This window comes from Neovison vison, chromosome 5 (assembly GCF_020171115.1).
Source record: "Neovison vison isolate M4711 chromosome 5, ASM_NN_V1, whole genome shotgun sequence".
NCBI lineage: Eukaryota > Metazoa > Chordata > Mammalia > Carnivora > Mustelidae > Neogale > Neogale vison.
Window position 1 is genome coordinate 18,590,110 of NC_058095.1, and position 6,948 is coordinate 18,597,057.

Here is a 6,948-nt window from a genome sequence, read left to right on the forward strand (position 1 = left end):
CCGTTACTTGGGCGTTCGTCATCCATCGGTCTGGTGGAGTCCGGAGAAGGCCCTTGATAACGTGGGTGGTGGTCAATATGAGATTTTGACCCAGAGTCAATTTGCATGCATCCTTGACTAGGAGGGCCATGGCAGCAATTATGCAGAAGCAAAGGGGGAACCCAGCTGCTACTGGATCTAGTTTCTTGCTAAGATAGACCACTGGCCTTCACCATACCCTAGAGTCTGAGTCAAAACTTCTTTAGTCAGCCCTGCCTTCACATACAAGTGGAAGGGCTTGGTAACATCTGGGATGACCAATGCTGGGGCACACAGTAAGGCTCTTTGTAATTCCCGAAATGCTCCTTCTGCCTCAGCTGTCCACACTCTACCATAGTGAGTCCTCCCTTAGCCAGTTCGTAGAGAGGTTGTGCCATCTCCGTGAAGGTAGCATCCACAGCCTGCAGTAGCCCACCGTCCCAAGAAATTCCCTCTTGGAGATCAAAGCAAAAGCAACCGGTATTCCCTGGCAGTCTTCCATCCAAGTACTAACCAGGCCCGACCCTGCTTAGCTTCCGAGATCAGACGAGATCGGGCGCGTTCAGGGTGGTATGGCCGTAGACAATCATAAGGTTCTTACCCGATATTCTCAGATGAGTGTACGTGACACCCTATATAACATGGAACCATCCTCCCCTTGCTGGAGGAAGCTGAACTTTCTCATACCCTACTGTCACCTTAATTTGTCCAGGCTTGGTTAGCTACCATATCTCTCTCGTTCATAGTTACATTGGCCCCTGGCCTTCTTGGGCTACTGATGCCTTGTGGTCATACCCATTCTGTACAAAGGAGGAGGTAGTGGAGGGTTTCTAAGTGCTTGGAACAGAATGATGTTTCAGACAGATGGACATGTTGTTCAAAGATGCAGAGGCTGCAGAGAGCCAGCATATTCAGAAACGTGCCAGCAGCTGCATGTGTATCAATCGGGTCAGGTCCCTGGCAGCCTCCGATGGCCAAGATTTGAAGCCTTGACTCCCGAGCTCCTCCCATAGGCCCTTGTGTGACCCATTGAGTCCAGACATCAGAGAAGAGGGACGAGCAGCTCACGGAGTTTCAGAGAGTTTTCTTCCTCTTGGAAGATGGCTTCCTAGACTCAAAGTGGACCCTCAGGCTCTCGTTTTTCTAGGGCTGAGAGCCAACACAGAGGTGCTAAGCAGAGTCCAAATTCATTGCACAGAATTTCCCCTGTTCCATCTCTCAGATTCTGGGTGGAGGAGCCCAGAGAGAACAGCTGTGATCTGCTCTGCCATTGGAGCAGGGCTGTCCCTGGATGCTGTCCTGCTCGTGTCCCTCGTGGGAACTTAGGAGCGTCTTATTTAAGGTCTGTCTGTATAAACCCTGGACTGGGCTACTCCATGGAGTAGATGACCGTTATGCCATATGAAGCCCTGCAAGATTTAGGGTGCAGTCCATTCAGACTCCATAGTGGAAGCAGTGGAGCCATAGAGATACATTCACACAGTCAGGCATTTTCCAGATTCAAACAGGTTGGACATCCTCCCCTTTTGGTATCCCTGGCTAATGGGAGGTGATCAGTCTCCCCTTCCATTCTTTTACGAATGGATTTAGCTCTGACAGTGGCCTTAGGGCTGTTTATCTCTCTTTTACATATCTCCTACTTTTTACATACAGAGTTGCTTTTCTCATTTCCATCAGTCTTAATTACACTTAACAGAATTTTGTACTCTTAGAAATACCTTAACCTCTACTTAAGACTAAATATAAACCAATGGTGAGTTGTTACAACAGAATTCTTTAGATGGCAAATTTATCAATCAGTTAAGCACAGAATGTGTTCACCAGCAGATTTCAAAAGTACAAACCCAGTACCAGCAAACAGCGCCCTAGCATTTCATCCCATTTGGTTAGGATCTAGATGTCCAACAAATTTAACTCCATTTGTCATTCAAGCAACCCTTCACAGTTTCAGGTTATCAAAGACTTCGGAAGCCACTTTAACAATTACTCATTAAACCCTTGAAACAGACAGTTAACCATCAGCCCAGCCATCCCTTCGCCAACAGACCTCATGTTCCACCTGGGCCCATTCCACTTCAGATGCCATGCTTTCCCTGCCAGCAAGGGGGAGGGGCCAGGCAGTCCACGTCGGGCCAGAGAAGGCAAGGAATTCCCCGAAACAAAAGAAGTTTCGGCAGCTGCTTGGGAATATTCCTTAAAGTCTCTGTCTCGAGGTTGGTTCATCCCACAGTACCAGTTCTGCTTACCAAAAGTGGCCCACTAGGCACTTATTTTCCATGCCCGGCTCTAATGAGCATCAGCATTGGACACCTTAACCCGGCATTCGACTAACTCTAGGTAGCTCGTTATAGCCCTTAACACACAAAATGAGTGAGGGAGAAGCCCCACATCTATTATGAGGAACAGAGAGATGAAAGCTAGCGTCCCCTTACTCTCTGCTTGCCACATTCCTTCAACCATAACAAAACACAATAGACAACAAAAAGACAAAAACAAACAAATAACCACAACCCCAGTGGCCCTCGTCCAGAGCCTGCTGCTGGAAGGGGGGGGGGGGGACTTCCTTTCCTGAGCTCCATGAGCTTTTTCATATTCCCCTATTATCTTGTTATTTACCTTTCTATTTGTTGTTCCTTTAGAGTTCCTATAACCTTTAAATGGTTTATTGAAATGTATACTTTAAAAGTATGAATTGTGTCCAATCAAGTTCTGGACATTTTCACCATCCTAAATGAAACCCCATTCAAACATTGGTCACTCCCATCTCTTGGCAACCTATCTTAAGTAATTATTAATTTACTTTCTTTTCCTATAGATCTGAGTTTTCTGGACATTTCACATATAAACAGGATCATACATGTAGTCTTTTATCACTGACTTCTTAAATTTGGCCTAATGTTTTCAAGGGTCATCAATATTATAGCATATATCAGTTGCCTTATAGAGTACAATATAGGTTTCTGATCCTTTTAAAATTTTGTATATTGTATGAGGTAGAAGTTTAACTTCATCCTTTAAAACAGGTGCTTACTGCTATAATTTCCCTTTAAGTACTGTTTTAATGGCATTCCATAAGCTTTGGTGTGTTGTTTTTGTTTTTGTATAGCTCAATGGATTTCCTAATCGGATTTTTCTCTTTGTCCTCCTGACCAAATTTATGGAGTGCATTGATTTCTATGCACTTTTAATTTACCCAGAGCTTGCCACTGGTGGGGGCTATCTTTATCCCCAACCGTCTAAGGGGACTTGAACCCCTCAACTGTCAAAGGGAAGGCAGGGGACTCGAACCCCCGACCGCCCAGGGGGACTTGAACCCCCACGACGGCGCAGGGGGACTCGAACCCCCCGACCGCCCAGGGGGACTCGAACCCCCGACCACGCAGGGGGACTCGAACCCCCCCGACCGCCCAGGGGGACTAGAACCCCCTGTCGATCTATCAGCAGAGGGATGGGGCGTCCCCGCATCCACTCCAGCCCTGGGGAGCATGGCTGCGTCCAGCTTCTCCCCGGTGGGCTATACCCTGGAGCTCCAACCAGACAGACGGAAAGGATCCCAATACCTCGGAACCCAATACTTCGAAACCCAATGCCTCGAAACCCAATACCTCGAAACCCAATACCTCGAAACCCAATACCTCGAAACCCAATACCTCGAAACCCAATACCTCGAAACCCAATACCTCGAAACCCAATACTTCGAAACCCAATACTTCGAAACCCAATACCTCCAGAGGCTTTCCCTAAAAATTCTGATGCTGGCTCAGTTCTCGTCGTTTGATCCCGGACGAGCCCCCAAATGTTAGGGTCCGTGATCAAAGGAACGAGACTGATACAAAGCGAAGGTCAAGCAAAGCTTTATTTCGCGCCAAGCATCATGAATCGCACTGACCGGTCAGGGCTTTCTTTTATAAAAGATGACAACTTTGACCCCGGCGAGCCTACTCCCAATGAGGTTGCTGACATCTAGGTCGTTTCTCACTGTGTCACTGCTGAGGGTCCTGGAGTGCGGGGCAGGGCCGCTGGCACCGCAGGCGTCGAGGGACCGCTGACAACTGGACCGCAGATGTCTCAGGACCGCAGGCGTCGAGGGACCGCTGACAACTGGACCGCAGATGTCTCAGGACCGCAGGCGTCGAGGGACCGCTGACAACTGGACCGCAGACATCGAGGGACCGCTGACAACTGGACCGCAGACATCGAGGGACCGCTGACAACTGGACCGCAGATGTCTCAGGACCGCAGGCGTCGAGGGACCGCTGACAACTGGACCGCAGACGTCTCAGGACCGCAGGCGTCGAGGGAACGCTGACAACTGGACCGCAGACGTCTCAGGACCGCAGGCGTCGAGGGACCGCTGACAACTGGACCGCAGATGTCTCAGGACCGCAGGCGTCGAGGGACCGCTGACAACTGGACCGCAGATGTCTCAGGACCGCAGGCGTCGAGGGACCGCTGACAACTGGACCGCAGATGTCTCAGGACCGCAGGCGTCGAGGGACCGCTGACAACTGGACCACAGACGACTGGACTGCTGGGCCGCCGGAGGCTGCAGGCTGCAGGCGATGGCTCGGGGCCGCCGCCGGAGGCTAGAAGCTGCAGGCGGCGGTGCTCGGGGCCGCCGCCGGAGGCTGGAAGCTGCAGGCGGCGGCGCTCGAGGCCGGAGGCTGGAAGCTGCAGGCGACGGCGCTCGGGGCCGGAGGCTGGAAGCTGCAGGCGACGGTGCTCGGGGCCGGAGGCTGGAAGCTGCAGGCGACGGTGCTCGGGGCCGCCGCCGGAGGGTGCAGGCGGCGGCGCTCGGGGCCGCCGCCGGAGGGTGCAGGCGGCGGCGCTCGGGGCCGCCGCCGGAGGCTGCAGGCGGCGGCGCTCGGGGCCGCCGCCGGAGGGTGCAGGCGGCGGCGCTCGGGGCCGGAGGCTGGAAGCTGCAGGCGGCGGCGCTCGGGGCCGCCGCCGGAGGCTGCAGGCGGCGGCGCTCGGGGCCGCCGCCGGAGGCTGCAGGCGGCGGCGCTCGGGGCCGCCGCCGGAGGGCGCAGGCGGCGGCGCTCGGGGCCGCCGCCGGAGGGCGCAGGCGGCGGCGCTCGGGGCCGCCGCCGGAGGGCGCAGGCGGCGGCGCTCGGGGCCGCCGCCGGAGGGCGCAGGCGGCGGCGCTCGGGGCCGCCGCCGGAGGCTGCAGGCGGCGGCGCTCGGGGCCGCCGCCGGAGGGCGCAGGCGGCGGCGCTCGGGGCCGCCGCCGGAGGGCGCAGGCGGCGGCGCTCGGGGCCGCCGCCGGAGGGCGCAGGCGGCGGCGCTCGGGGCCGCCGCCGGAGGCTGCAGGCGGCGGCGCTCGGGGCCGCCGCCGGAGGGCGCAGGCGGCGGCGCTCGGGGCCGCCGCCGGAGGCTGCAGGCGATGGCTCGGGGCTGGAGGCTGGAAGCTGCAGGCGGCGGTGCTCGCCGCCGGAGGCTGCAGGCGGCGGCGCTCGGGGCCGCCGCCGGAGGCTGCAGGCGGCGGCGCTCGGGGCCGCCGCCGGAGGCTGCAGGCGGCGGCGCTCGGGGCCGCCGCCGGAGGGTGCAGGCGGCGGCGCTCCGGGCCGCCGCCGGAGGGTGCAGGCGGCGGCGCTCGGGGCCGCCGCCGGAGGCTGCAGGCGGCGGCGCTCGGGGCCGCCGCCGGAGGCTGCAGGCGGCGGCGCTCGGGGCCGCCGCCGGAGGGTGCAGGCGGCGGCGCTCGGGGCCGCCGCCGGAGGGTGCAGGCGGCGGCGCTCGGGGCCGCCGCCGGAGGGTGCAGGCGGCGGCGCTCGGGGCCGCCGCCGGAGGCTGCAGGCGGCGGCGCTCGGGGCCGCCGCCGGAGGCTGCAGGCGGCGGCGCTCGGGGCCGCCGCCGGAGGGTGCAGGCGGCGGCGCTCGGGGCCGCCGCCGGAGGGTGGGGGCTGGACCGCCAAACGCGGTTATAGCTCTTACAAGAGCTGTTACAGCTCTTCTATACACCGTTGACTCCCCTGCTCTTCTGCGACTTCCACCGCTCTCCGCTCCACTTCACCGCTCTCCGCCGACTTCTCCGCTCTCCGCCGACTTCACCGCTCTCCGCCGACTTCACCGCTCTCCGCCGACTTCACCGCTCTCCGCCGACTTCACCGCTCTCCGCCGACTTCACCGCTCTCCGCCGACTTCACCGCTCTCCTGTAGCAGCCGCTGCTCTCCTGCAGCAGCCCCCCAGCCCTCCTGCAGGAGCCCCGGCTCTCCTGCAGGAGCCCCCCGGCTCTCCTGCAGGAGCCCGCGGCTCTCCTGCAGGAGCCCCCCTTTGCAGCCTGGCAGAGCAACCTTTATGGGGGTGGTTGAGCCCCGCCCCTACACAGGTGGCCAATTGAATTTCAACCTTCCCAGTGGATATACATACGGCTTACTGATTGGATGTCTCCACGCAGTCTGCCCCACCCTTACATTCAGGGTCTACAAGCAAGTTCCTCTGGGAGGGGCAGACCCTTACACCTGGAAGGTTCGAACTCCAGGCACTAAAACTTCGAGCCTCAGTTTCATTTTCTGTAAAAATGAACCAAATAATAAATTTCTAAAAGTTTGGGGGCTTAGAAGTAATGTTGTGAGAATAACCAACGGAAAAAATGTCAGACCCCTTCTTCCGTACTCAGTCCTCTCACTGTGCGAAGGAGGAACCCGAGGACCAGAGTGGTGGTGTCACTTGCCCAAGGTCACGCGGTGGTGGGACTAAGTTGAGTCCGGCTGACCCCGGGCTTCCTGGCTTCCTGGCGCCAGGGCCAACCTTCTCCCTGCCCCAGCCTGGATGGCCCGAGTCGCAGCTCGTCTAATCCCAGCGCCCACGGGCGCACGGGACCCAGCGGCCTGTCGATTGGTTTTGGATGCGCCTCAGTGGATCACGTGTAAAATGGGGATAATGCTAATTCCTGTTTGGTAGGTCGCCATTATGTTGTAAAGCCTCAGCAAG

At 58.0% G+C, this 6,948-nt stretch overlaps 1 pseudogene; it reads right to left on the reverse strand.

Annotated features, from left to right (window-relative positions):
* Positions 1–483: 483 nt before the first annotated feature.
* LOC122907907 lies at positions 484–602 on the reverse strand (annotated as a pseudogene).
* Between the last annotated feature and the right edge of the window lie 6,346 nt (positions 603–6,948).